Here is a 15,000-nt window from a genome sequence, read left to right on the forward strand (position 1 = left end):
TTATAGTTTGAGATCATTTCAAGGTTTTGGCACAGTCTAGTGAGTTGTGGTTAGTAGTGCTCAAGGAAACAAGAGATTCCATTGGTTGACCTATTGAAAACAACTCACGATTTTTTTTCTTTTGTGGCCAAAGACTTGTCTTTTGACGTCATTTTTTTGGTCAGTGCCAGGCCGTAGCCATCGTTAGTCTGACACCCTGGCCTTCGTAAAGATATGGCCTGATACTGACCAAAAATGACGTCAAAATGCCAGTCTTTTGCCACAAAAGAAAACAAATGGTGAGTTGGTTTCAATAGTTCAACCAATGAAATAACTTGTTTCCATGAGCTCTACTAACGACAACTCACTAGGCGGTGCAAAAACCAAATAAAGACGTCAAACTGCCAGTCCTTTTGGATTTCAGTGTCAGGCTATAACATAATGATGGCTACGCTGACACTGACCAAAACATGACGTCAAAATGCCAGTCTTTGGCCTCAAAAGAAAACAAATCGTGAGTTCTATTCAATTTAATAGTTCAACCAATCTTGTTTCCATGAGAACTACTAACGACAACTCACTAGGCGGTGCAAAATCCAAATAATGACGTCAAAAGGCCAGTCTTTTTGGGTTTCAGTGTCAGGCTATAACTTAACGATGTCTTCGGTGTCAGGCTATAAGTTGGTTGACGATGGCTACGCTATGACACACTGACCATTCTCGTCGCGAAGTGGAACCGAACGGATAAGTCAATGAATGCAATCAGTTTACACACAAAACTATGTGTAACATTGAACGTTTATAGTCTGGTTAATAGATAGAATGCGCTTGGCTAAGAAGCTCATAACATTGCCATCCGGAAGTTTAAGAACCAACACACAAAACTATGTGTAACCATGAACTTTTATAGTCTGGTTAATACAGTTTAGTGAGAACAACTCACAAACGCGGATGGCAAAAACAATAACAAAGGCCTGAGTGACGTCATCTGCATACTATCTATACAGTTAATGAGAATTACTCATAAACGTGGATGGCAAAATAGCAATAACAAATACCAGAGTGATGAAAATCTTCGATCTATCTATAGATAGTTCGAATTGACGTCACTCCGGTCTTTGTTATTGTTTTTGCCATCCGCGTTTATGAGTAATGCTCACTGAACTGTATTAACCCGACTATAAACGTTCATGGATACACATAGTTTTGTGTGTTGGTCCGTTATACTTCCGGATGGCAATGTTATGAGCTTCTTAGCCAAGCGCATACTATCTATACCCAAGATTTCATGGGTTTGAATATGTCGACTTTAAATGTTCGCGTCATCCAGACATATTGCCGGTTTGACGAGGTAGGTAACAATGTTGCTGGGCCTAACGATGAGTCACGGATTTTGAGACTAGTTAGCCATTCAGACAGGGTCTGCCCGTAGGGAAGGGGATTTTATGTGGAGGCGGAGGACCAAATGGTGACATCTTATTGGGAGTAGGTCAGCTATTAGTGACACACACACACACACACACACACACACACACACACACACGAACGTACAGAGATAGATAGATAAGCTGGAGATCTATATATAAGGTCACTCATGTTATTTAATTTTTTTTTGGCCTATACATTTGTTTCAATGTCCTCCATTTCGTCAGTCGACATTTATCCGTAGTTTATACGGATACATGTCGACTGACGAAATGGTGGACATAGAAACAATTGTATCGTCAAAAAAAAATAAAAATAAATGTGAGTGACCTTATTTATTTTTATATGCTCTAACCTACTTTATCGAGCACTCGTACCTACAAGTCCCCAGTAAACGATTTTTGGCCAAAATAACAGAAAAAAGGTGTTTTGTCTTTGGCTCACGCACTCACTCACTATCCAGTGTCGTCCTCCTTGAAGTTGGCTGCCCGCACTCTGTGATGACAAAAGTCCTCCCATTCTATTCGTCTATTGACGGTATCATATAATTCTCTTCTATTCATCTCTGTCTTTGGCTTCTTCTTCTTCTTCTTCTTCTTCTTCTTCTTCTTCTTCTTCTTCTTCTTCTTCTTCTTCTTCTTCTTCTTCTTCTTCTTCTTCTTCTTCTTCTTCTTCTTCTTCAAGTAACACAGACATCGGTGATCATGGTACGCCATTCATCTCTCTGATCAGATAACCTCAGAAAACTAATATTACCAAGAAGATAAGCCTCTTGAATATTACTCTTCTCTTTCTTTGTCACCCAGCTGTTCAAACTATTCAAATATGTTTTTCTTGGTCTACCGTTACACTTTTTTACCTTCTATCTTTCCTGTGGGAGCTAACATTTTTTAAAAATTTGACCCTTCCATCTTCTTTTTTGAGTCCACTGTTTGAATAAATTGTATGTTAGCTAGAAAGTCGCAGGAATCCCGTTACTAAGTGGCGGAAGTAACGTTAAAGAGTTCCACCCTTTTATAGTTCTCGTATTTGCAGTGTAGTGAGACAGTGTTAAATTTGACTCCCTTCATTTTTGTGTGTTTTGCTTGCCTTATCATGTGACTTGGATGTTAGAGGATTTCTGAATCGATAGATAGTATGCGCTTGGCTAAGAAGCTCACAACAATGCCATCCGGAAGTATAACGGACCAATACACAAAACTGTGTGTAGCCATGAACGTTTATAGATAGTATGCGCTTTGATAAGAAGCTCATAACATTGCCATCAGGAAGTATAACGGACCAATACACAAAACTGTGTGTGACCATGAACGTTGATAGTCTGGTTAATACAGTTTAGTGAGCATTACTCATAAACGCGAATGGCAAACACAAAAAAATACCAAAAAAACAAAAAAAAAACAAAAAAAAAAAAAAATAAAAACAACTAATAACAAAGACCTGAGTGACGTCAACTTCGAACTATCTATATTATGGGAACGTGGCTTGAGTAATGTTTAAGAGCTCGAAATTCTAAAGTTTTAATTTATACGACAGAGCGATATTGTTTAATTTGACTTTATCTTCCCTCCTATCCAGTTTTTCGTTGGAACAAAATTAACGTTGCTATTGTTTTTAGACAGCCATTTTTAGAAGTAGTTCTCAATATATATATATATATATATATATATATATATATATATATATATATATATATATATATATATATTCAACAATAAAACATGCGAATTTAATTATGGCCATTTTTACAAAGAAATGAAACAATTTACGTTATTTTCACAATCATTGCGCTTAAAATATCTTTCTGAGAGAGAAAAATCATCTTGTAATTTAAAGCTATGCCCAGAGACACAACTTTAAATTATAATGAATTATTAAACCCATTTAAACAACGGGACTGAATTTCATTTCATGACAATTTCCTTTATTTTCTATCAGGCTGTAACCATAGCCGTCACTACCAAATTAGAAATAATAGAAACTTGATTCTAGGAGGAAGGGGGGGGGGGGGGGGGGTATCCGTCGTGTCATCTTTGTTACTGCTTTCTTGGAAAAAAAAATATTTCGTGCCATAATAGAATTTAATTGAACCTCTCCTATTTGAACAAAAATAAAAAGTGAACATCAATCGCATCGCGTGGAAGGAATTTAATTTCCTTCAAAAACGGAAACTTCCTATTATCGATAACTTCCAGTTTTTCAGCAAGGAGATAATAACAAGAAATGAAGTGAGTAGGAAAGTGCCAGAAGACAACAGAGAATAAAATCTTCGCGGGGGCTATGGGGGCTCGAACCCGCGACCTTACCTATACGACAACTCCGCCTGGCCGGGGAGATCGTGGCTCTACCGTATGAGATATCCACGACCCCAAAAAAGGTCGCTTCAAATTCTAGTCAATCTAGAGCCTCTTCTCCCCGACTTCTGGAGGTCACGGGTTCAACACACACCCTTTTCTGAATTAAAAATTTACAGCAAGGAGATAGAAAAGACGGGCAATTTCAACGACTTTTAACTCACTCAACCCTAACACCGACTATATCCGTTGTTTACACGGGTTGCTTTTACCTCATGCCTATTTATTAGATTTTTCTGAGACAAAATTTTTGGCGTAGTATCAAAGCGAATGTGTTCTTTGTATTTTTTTGTTCTTTTGTTTTTGCATGTTAATGATAGTTGAATAAAACTATCTATGTACACACACACACACACACACACACACACACACAAAGAGAGAGAGAGAGAGAGAGAGAGAGAGAGAGAGACAGAGAGAGAGAGAGAGAGAGAGAGAGAGGACAAAAGCATTCATTAACAATTTCAATATAGTCTCATAGGCTCTATTTCCAATCTTGAAAAGTAGCAAACATTTCTAGGATTGAGTGAGTTAAAGAAACGAGGCTCTTCCATGACCCAGCTACACAAAGAAGAAAATCATCTCTAGTCAATTATTTAACTTGCCTTATTCCAATAGGGCAAAAAAGTCTTGACGTCACATCTTCTTCTGTTCCGATTCCAAAACCGTTGGAAGTGTGTATGCAACCAGTCTTTCGGAGGATGGATAATGAATAGGTTACATCCAACTGCCTCAGCATCTTAACACACATGATGACATTCTACAGCTAAGAACACTTGCACTAGACAGAGATTTATGGAGGAAAATTACTAACTGGATAATAGAAACAGACTGACAAATTCAAAGTGACGCACACATTCACGGCAAGCGTCCTTAGGGACTGCGCAGCCATAATATTCGTATGTGAGGTGATTAATTTGACAAAACCCGTTGGATCTGGGGCGAGATAGTTTTGAGATATTAATAATAAATAATAATAAAATAATAATAAAATTGAAAAATCTTAATCTGCACGATTTTCGTTTCTTTTTTTTTTTTCACTCCATCGTTTTAAGTATCCATCCAACTACATTTTCACGAACGGATTTTACAGTTTGAAGTTTATAAAGATTTTAATTTATTTTTTTTGACAAGCTCAATCGATGTAATAAATAGATATGCGAGTCTTGTCTTTAAAAGCTATTTTCTCCATTAAAAAAATTCTCACCGCTTTCCTTCAAATGTGAATAACTTTGGCCCAAATGAAGATAATTTCTAACTTCAAACTGCATTTTGTTACAAAACGGTGCTTCTATTCAAATATATATTTATTAACTCACTCAATCCTAGAGATTTCTGCTTCTTTTCAAAACTGGAAAAAATGTATTAAAAATAAGTATGTGCATAGATAAAAAAAAAAGTATGTGCATAGATAGTTGTATTCAACTACCATTAACATGCAAAGATTAAAAACATTAGCTTTGATACCACGCCTATAATTTGTCTCGTAAAAAATGTAATAAATAGGCATGAGGTAAAAGTAACCCGGGTTAACAATAGATATAGTCGGTATTAGGGTTTAGTGAGTAAATACGGGAGTCGAATTTTTCCGATGGGTCTTGTCAAATTATCTCTCATATTGTATATAGATCTCTCGCACGCAGCATTCACATATCGTATCGGGGCAGTGACCCTATATTAACTCTCTCCTTACCACCTATTGGAACATCGTCACATTTGTTACGATACAACCGTCACTTTTCTCATCCAGATTTCATTTCTTTTTCCTATAGCTATAAAAACTTGACATTCTGTAATATAGCTCATATTATTGTCGAACAATATTATTATCTATAGAATGTGCTTGTTGCTTTTCTGTTTGAGTAAGAAACTTATGTTTTTGTGTTGGGTGGGTGTGAAGTTTTGGGATAGATTTTGAAAATGGCTGGTAAGGAGAGAGTTAACTCTCTCCTTACCAACCATTTTCAGGATTTTCCCCAAAACTTCACACGCAACTAACACAAAAATATATTTTTTTTAAATCACCTAAACACAATAGTAGTATATCTAAATAATTGCGATAAATAATGTCTTTAGTAAAGCATGTTCTACATACACAACTCACTGTTTCATTTTCTTAAAATTTTTATGAGAAATTTGAAGAAGAGAAATATTGGTTGTATCGTAACGAGTGTGACGATTTTCCTATAGTTGGTAAGAAGTGGGTCAAGAACTTTTCTGTGGACGGATCTAAGATGAGAACTCTAAAAGAAAACCCCGAACCTGTTTATTCACGTTTACAATCCGAAATTGGGCGATAAGACTAGTCTGATGTCACGTCGCCCAGCAATGATGACATCGTGGTTCTAAACAAAGAAAATCTGTACTATGCTTCATGCTGGCTAGAACATTTCACCTGTCTTGTAATCAGAATGTATAAAAATCAAAACATGATCAGATTTATATTGTTTTTTTTCCCTCTGGATACACTGTTATGCTCGTCGGAGAAGTATTCCATAAGGGCGTCCGCCATTGTTCCAATAGTTTAGAGCCAGTTGCTAAGTTGCTCTGTGTCATTACGGGGGAAGTGACGTCACGGCTGTTGAAGCGTATTTGGGTTATCAGACCTGCAAGCAAGGACACGTTGATTAAATCTCAATGTTCTTTGTTGAGCCGAATTTATTTTGGGTCAGCTATAGATAGAACAAGGATGACGTCACTCAAGGATTTGTTACTTATTGTTGCCATCCATGTTTATGAGTAATTCTCACTAAACTGCGTTTAAAAAAAAGACTATAAAAGTTTAATGTTTCACAGTTTTGTGTGTTGGTTCGTATATTTCCGGATGGCAATATTGTGACTTCTCAGCCATGTGCATACTATCTATAGGTAGAACAAGGATGACGTTACTCAGGGATTTGTTATTGATTTTTGCCATCCACGTTTATGAGTTATTCTCACTAAATTGCGTTAACCAGACTACAAACGTTAAATGTTTCACAAAGCTTGTGCGTTGGTTCGTATATATAGAATGCGCTTGGCCAAGGAGTTCACAACATTGCCATCTGGAAGTATAACGGACCAACACACAAACTCTGTGTAACCATGAACTTTTATAGATAGTATGCAGATGACGTCACTCAGGCCTTTGTTATTGTTTTTGCCATCCGCGTTTGTGAGTTGTTCTCACTAAACTGTATTAACCCGACTATAAAAGTTCATGGTTACACAGAGTTTGTGTGTTGGTCCGTTATACTTCCGGATAGCAATGTTGTGAACTCCTTGGCCAAGCGCATTCTATCTATAGTCTGGTTAATACAGTTTAGTGAGTACAACTCACAAACGCGGATGGCAAAAACAATAATAAAGACCTGAGTGACGTCATCTTCGAACTATCTATAATATTTCCGGACGGCAATGTTGTGAGGTTCTTAGCCAAGCGCATACTATATATATATATATATATATATAATATATATATATATATATATATATATATATATAACAGAATATCATCTCTAATAAATATTCATTATGTCTTCTTCCAGTTAACCAAATCTCTTCACATACTAAAAACTTACGACAGAATTGTCAATTATACGGATACCATATATATGTCCGGCACGCAGAATTCACATACATCGTACTTATATTCGGATGCCATCTGAATAAAATTACCATAATCCGACATATACCCAATTATTATGGGATGTCAAAAAGGATGAGATTAATGATATACGTCAGCATCATGATATGGCTATAAAGAATGTCTGATATGAGCTCTCTATGGCTGTACTTCGGTAAAGTACATTTTTTTAACATTTTGGCTAGAAATTTTTACTTCAAAAATATATAGATAGTTTGCGCTTGGCTTAGAAGTTCACAAAATTGGATTCAGTAATCTGATGTCACGCCGCCCGGCAACGGCGGCCATCTTGGTTCTAAACAAAGAAAATCATTACTTTTTATTCTTCATGCTGGCTAGAACTTTTCATATGCCTTGTGATCAGAATGTGTAAAAGTCAAAACATGATCAAATTTTTGTTTTTTATTCCCTCTGGATACGCTTTTATGCTCGCCGGAGAAATATTTCATACGGGCGTCCGCCATTGTTCCGATAGTTGAGAGCCAGTGTTACTAAGTTACCATGCGTCATTAGGAAGGAAGTGACGTAACGACTGTTGAAGAGTATTGGCATCCGGAAGTATAACGGCCCAACACACAAAGCTATGTGTAACTTTGAACGTTTATAGTCTGGTTAATACAGTTTAGTGAGAATTACTCACAAACGCGGATGGCAAAAAATAATAACCAAGACCCGAGTGACGTCAACTTCATTCTATCTATAGATAAAATGAAGTTGACGTCACTCAGGCCTTTGATATTATTTTTTTTTGCCATCCGCGTTTATGAGCAATTCTCATTAAACTATTCACCAGACTATAAACGTTCAAGATTACACAAAGTTTTGTGAGTTTGTCCGTTATACCTCCGGATGGCAATGTTGTGAGCTTCTTAGCCAAGCGCATGCTAGACTATTTATAGATTAAAATCTTCTGCTAACCTTTTTTATTAAATAAGTCAATGAATTGGAGAATTCATTTTAGCTTTCATTATTAGACAGAATGAAGTTGACGTCACTCGGGTCTTTGTTATTTTTTTTTTTTTTTTTTTTTTTTTTTTTTTTTTTTTGGCCATACACGTTGATGAGTAATTCTCACTTAACTGTATTATTATCCAGACTATAGAAGTTCATGGTAACACAGAGTTTTGTGTGTTGGTCCGTTTTACTTCCGGATGGCAATGTTGTGAGTTTCTTAGCCAAAGGCATTCTATCTATAGATAGTATGCGCTTGGCGAAGAGTTCATTTTATTGCCATCCGGAAGTATAACGAACCAGCAAACAAAACTGTGTGTAACCATGAACGTTTATAGTCAGGTTAATACAGTTCAGTGAGCATCACTCATAAACGCGGATGGCAAAAAACAATAATAAAGACCTGAGTGACGTCATCTTCGAACTATCTCTTAGATTTTTTATTTCAAAATCTGAGGTTTAAGAATTTTGACGAGATGATGACCATGTTTTTTTCAACTATCATCAACATGCCACCCCCCCCCCCCCTCCCACCAAAAAAAAAAACACAAAAAAAAAACACAAAAAAACAAAAACAAAACAAAAACAATAGCTTTGATAATACGCCTAAAATACTCTTCAACAGTCGTAACGTCACTTCCTTCCTAATGACGCATGGTAACTTAGTAATCAATCAATTGTGAAGTCATTTCTTTTCTGGCCAAAATGAAAAGGGTTTGTAACGACGTGTACACATACAGGTCTGATGTCCGAACATAATTATGGGCCTAGTTTAACATTTTTGTAATAGACAATATAAATGAACTGCCAAGCGGAGTAAATCGCCCCAGGAAAGATTGGTTGACACTGAACCGGGCAAGGTCTAAAGTGGGGAAGACCAAAACAACCTTACAAAAATGGGGACTTTCTTCAGACTGCCGATGTCAATGTGGACACACGGCTCAAAACATGGACCACATCCTTCACGAGTGCGAACGTGGACCACTTATCAGTGATATGGACCTGAGAGGCTGCACCCCTGAAGCCATCCGATGGATCCACCACTGGCGCGACACGATATGATGATGACAATATAAATTTACGTCAATTTTTTGGTGAGATTTTCATTACAACAATGATGAGCCCATAATAATTTGGGTTATCAGACCTGCAATTAACTGCACGTCGGTTTTATATAAAATACATCAGATTTTGAGTTATAAGCATAACTGCAGTGAATGGATAGCTGATTCTGTTAGGTTTTTTTTTGCGAAAAAGTACATTGCGATAGACTCGCGTCCTATCCAAAGGATATCAAGCAATTGCTATTGTCCTTTTCACGCTATAGAAACGGAGATAGATAAAACAACTCTGGCTCCATGTGCCCAATGGCTATGAAAGAAAGAGGATTATTATTGACTTTAAAAGCAAATCACGTATAGATAGTTCAAAGATGACGTCACTCAGGTCTTTGTTATTGTTTTTTGCCATCCGCGTTTATGAGTAATGCTCACTGAAATGTTTTAACCCGACTATAAACGTCCATGGATACACACAGTTTTGTGTGTTGGTCCGTTATACTTCCGGGTGGCAATGTTATGAGCTTCTTAGCCAAGCGCATACTATCTATAATATAAAGAAAAACAGTTTTTAAATCCTCGATTTACAACGTCAACTTCCATCAAAATCGAATGGTTATTCGTCCAATCATGCATGGTCATCAGTCATGGTTCATTTCCCGCCGATTATTAACTGTATTAAATCATTCATGCGTAAAATGCGGATGCCGATTTTTCCGTTCCGATACTACAATATTATATACACACAATTCAATACATGGTTTTGTTTTTTCCACACACCAGTAATTCCCTTTCTATTAACTCACTCAATACCAACTACAGGAAAATCGTCACATTCGTTACGATACAACCAACATTTTTCTTTTTCAAATTTCTCTTGTACATCATAAAATTTAAAGAAAATGAACAGTGTGTTGTAGAGCATGTTTTAACTAAAGAAATTATTTCTCGCAAGAACTTTACTGCTGTTCTGTTTGAGTGATAAAAAATATATTTTTGTGTTAATTGGGTGTGGAATTGGGGGGGGGGGGGGAATCCTGAAAATGGCTGGTAAGGAGAGAATTAAATCACTCAATCCTAGAGATTTTTGCTACTTTTCAAAATTTGAAAAAAAAAATCTATTAAAAATGAGTATGTACATAGATAGTTTTATTCAACTATCATCAACATGCAAAAAAATTAAAAAAAAAAACAAAACAAAAAAACAATAGCTTTGATAATACGCCAATAATACTCTTCAACAGTCGTAACGTCACTTCCTTCCTAATGACGCATGGTAACTTAGTAACACTGGCTCTAAACTATCGGAACAATGACGGACGCCCGCATGAAATATTTCTCCGGCGAGTATAAAGCGTATCCAGAGGAAAAAAAACACATACATTTGATCATGTTTTGACTTTTACACATTCTGATCACAAGGCATATGGAAAGTTCTAGCCAGCATGAAAAATAAAAAATAATGATTTTCTGTGTTAAGAACCAAGATGGCCGCCGTTGCCAGGCGGCGTGACATCAGACTATTGAATCGTATTTGTCTCATAAAAATGTGATAAATAGGCATGGGGGTAAAAGTAACCCCGGGTAAACTACGGATATAGTCGGAGTTAGGGTTGAGTGAGTTAACAAACATTTCAGGCCTGGTTCGGCTCTACTCGAACAAAACTTGACCTTTTATATAGCGCAATATTATAGACAATGATACTGTGCGGCGGCTATGTGGTCTAGTGGTATGACACTCGCTTTCGGATCGGAAGGTCCTGGGTTCGAACCTCGCTCGGCGCAAGTTGAGTCCTTGGAGAAGGCTCTTTACTCATATTCTCTCACCGGACTCATAAGTAAAATGAGTACCTGGCTGTTAACAGTGTTGTCTCTGTCCGAAAAAAAAATGTCCTGTCCTACATGTTAAATGTAGCTATTAGCCAGGGACCCCTTGTAACGGCCATTGAGCATCATCATTGCCTTTTTTCACCCTGGGTCAGGGTATAGGCCACATACAAACAGTTTCCATCCTTCTCTATCACCATCATCATCATTGCCTTTTTTCACCCTGGGTCAGGGTATAGGCCACATACAAACAGTTTCCATCCTTCTCTATCACCATCATCATCATTGCCTTTTTTCACCCTGGGTCAGGGTATAGGCCACATACAAACAGTTTCCATCCTTCTCTATCACCATCATCATCATTACCTTTTTCACCCTGGGTCAGGGTATAGGCCACATACAAACAGTTTCCATCCTTCTCTATCATCATCATCATCATTACCTTTTTTCACCTTAGGTCAGGGTATAGGCCACATATAAACAGTTTCCATCCTTCTCTATCACCATCATCATCATTGCCTTTTTTCACCCTGGGTCAGGGTATAGGCCACATACAAACAGTTTCCATCCTTCTCTATCACCATCATCATCATTGCCTTTTTTCACCCTGGGTCAGGGTATAGGCCACAGACAAACAGTTTCCATCCTTCTCTATCATCATCATCATCATCATCATCATTACTTTTTTTCACCCTGGGTCAGGGTATAGGCCACATACAAACAGTTTCCATCCTTCTCTATCATCATCATCATCATCATTACCTTTTTTCACCCTGGGTCAGGGTATAGGCCACATACAAACAGTTTCCATCCTTCTCTATCATCATCATCATCATCATTACCTTTTTTCACCCTGGGTCAGGGTATAGGCCACAGACAAACAGTTTCCATCCTTCTCTATCCTAAGCTACTATTTTTTTTATCTCATTCCAGGTCTTACCACTTCTCTGTATATCAGCTTCTTTAACTCTTCTCCATGTTCCTCGTGGCCTTCCCCTTGATCTTCTGCCCTGAGGGTTCCAGTCCAATACTTTCTTTGTTATAGTGGAGTCATTCTTTCTAAGCGTGGGTCCAATCCACCTCCATCGTCTTCTTCCTATTTCCTCTCCCACTGGTTTCTACTGTGTTCTTTTCCATACTTCTTCATTTTTAATTCTATCCATCCATTTTATTCTGAGTAGCTTACGATTGCACCATTGAGCATGCTTAGTGGATATTGCGCTATATAAAAATCTCAATTTTATTTATTTATTTATTTTAACTTCAAGTTTCATGTCTGTGGTTAGAAACTCAATTTTGATGATCTTGCTGATCCCGACATCATACCGCTTAGAGACGACGGTCACAAAAAAATCAGCTTTTGTATGGTGTAATATCCACTAAACTTGCTCAAAGCTCTTTACAGGGAATCCCAAACGGACAGCAACATCTAAGACGAGACGTGAAGCCTGTTAAGCGATATTAATTTTTTTTCTCTGACAGAGACAAAGCTGTTAATCGTCAGGTACTCATTTTACACCTGAATATGCTAATCCTTTTTACAATGACTCAACTATGCCCCGCCCAGAGCAGCGGGACTCGAGCCCAGGACCTTCCGATCCAAAGGCGAGTGTTATACTTACTACAAGACGCATGGTCGCACTAAACGATGTCACGAGATTCGATCTTACTCTCAGCTAAAGGTATTGATTTTAATCATGGGAGGAATGTCAAGGACGGATAGCTTGCACCATTTACGATAGGAAGGTGAAGGCCGTCTCCTAGCGAATGTTACCCTTACCATCATTGTTACCCTTACCACCAATGTTACCCTTGCCAACAATGTTACCCTTACCAACAATTTTACACTTACCAACAAGATAAAAACCTATTTAAGCCATATAAAGCAACCAACGATCAGACGTTTATCCGGTTTTTAAAAAGAAAATCGTTCTCTCTCTCTCTCTCTCTCTCTCTCTCTCTCTCTCTCTATCTATCTCTCTCTCTCGATCTCTCTCTCTCTCTCTCTCTCTCTCTCTCTCTCTGTCTGTTGTTGACAACGCCACTACCACATTAACTCATCGCCTGTAATGTTTCATTCACTTCACTCTGTTTTGTTGATAAAGAGAAAACCCGAAACGTCCATTTTATCTGGCTTCGTATATTAAATTGAAGCTTGCATTCAATTTCACACATTGTTATTTATATTTTCGAGTTACGAGCAGCAACGTTTACATATGTCCTTAGTGCAAAAAAAAAATGTGATTCTATTTAGTTTTTCTTGTAATTTTTTTTTTTGCTTTCTCGCACTGCTTCAGACCGTGACCTTCGTAAACTTATAGCCTGACACTGACCAAAAAATGACGTCAAAATGCCAGTCTTTTGCCACAAAAGAAAACAAATCGTGAGTTGTATTCAATAGTTCAACCAATGGGACCACTTGTTTCGATGAGCACTATTAACGACAACTCATTAGACGGTGCAAAAACGAAATAATGAAGTCAAACTGCCAGTCCTTTTGGATTTCAGTATCAGGCTATAACATAACGATGGCTACGTTCAGACACACTTTTTCATACTTTTACTAAAAATGTCCAAACTGCACTGTTCCTGTTGATAATCATATTCTATAGATAGTTCGAAGATGACGTCACTCATGTAATTGTTATTGTTTTTGCCATCCGCGTTTATGAGTACTTCTCACTAAACTGTGTTAACCAGACTATAAACCTTCAAGGATACACACAGTTTGTGTGTTGGCCAGTTTTACTTCCGGATGGCAATGTTGTGAACTTCTTAGCCAAGTGCATTCTATCTATAGATAGTTCGAAGATGACGTCACTCAGGTCTTTGTTATTGTGTTTTGCCATCCGCGTTTATGAGTAATGCTCACTGAACTGTATTACCCCGACTATAAACGTTCATGGATACACACAGATTTTTTATGTTGGTCCGTTATACTTCCGGGTGGCAATGTTATGAGCTTTCTTAGCCAAGCGCATACTATCTACAGATAGTTCGAGGATGACGTTACTCATGTCTTTGTTATTGTTTTTTGCCATCCGCGTTTATGAGTAGTTCTCACTAAACTGTATTTACATGTTAATGGTAGTTGAATGACTATCTCTGTACATGCTCATTTTTAATACATTTGTTTCCAAATTTGAAAAGTAGCTAAAAAATCTCTAGATTGAGTGAGTTAAAGATATGCAACTTGTTGAAAAGCCTCAAAATCAATAGGATTCAATGGTCATAACGTCACTTCCTTCATAATGACGCATGGTAACTTAGCAAAACTGGCTCTAAACTATCGGAACAATGGCGGACGCCCGAATGAAATATTTCTCCGGCGAGCATAAAAGCGTATCCAGAGGAAAAAAAAACAACATAAACTTGACCATGTTTTGACTTTTACACATTCTGGTCACAAGACATATGAAAAGTTCTAGCCAGCTTGAAGAATAAAAAGTAATGATTTTCTTTGTTTAGAACCAAGATGGCCGCCGTTGCCGGGCGGCGTGACATCAGACTACTGAATTCAATTACTTTTTTGGAAAGTCAATTATTTGAGTTTGCTGCTTGAAGTTCGGAGAAATAATAAATGCAATAGAAAATTATATGGAAGCTTCCGTTTATCAAAACAAAGTCTTGAAGTCTTCGTTTAAGAAACTAAAGCCTCGATCTCACTTTATAGATTAGTATGCGCTTGGCTAAGAAGCTAACAACATTGCAATCCGGAAATATAACGGACCAACACACAAAACTAGGTGTAACCATGAATTTTTATAGTCTGGATAATACAGTA

The 15,000-nt window shown here is 37.4% G+C and overlaps 1 protein-coding gene across 1 annotated transcript in view; it reads left to right on the forward strand.

Annotated features, from left to right (window-relative positions):
- Positions 1–15,000, forward strand: part of LOC144981138 (uncharacterized) — a 129,458-nt gene that overhangs the window by 42,063 nt on the left and 72,395 nt on the right. The gene's annotated exons all lie outside the window — the stretch shown is intronic.

This window comes from Berghia stephanieae, chromosome 10 (genome assembly GCF_034508935.2).
Source record: "Berghia stephanieae isolate SIO BIC M18660-M18661 chromosome 10, UCSD_Bste_1.3, whole genome shotgun sequence".
In the NCBI taxonomy this organism is placed as follows: domain Eukaryota; kingdom Metazoa; phylum Mollusca; class Gastropoda; order Nudibranchia; family Aeolidiidae; genus Berghia; species Berghia stephanieae.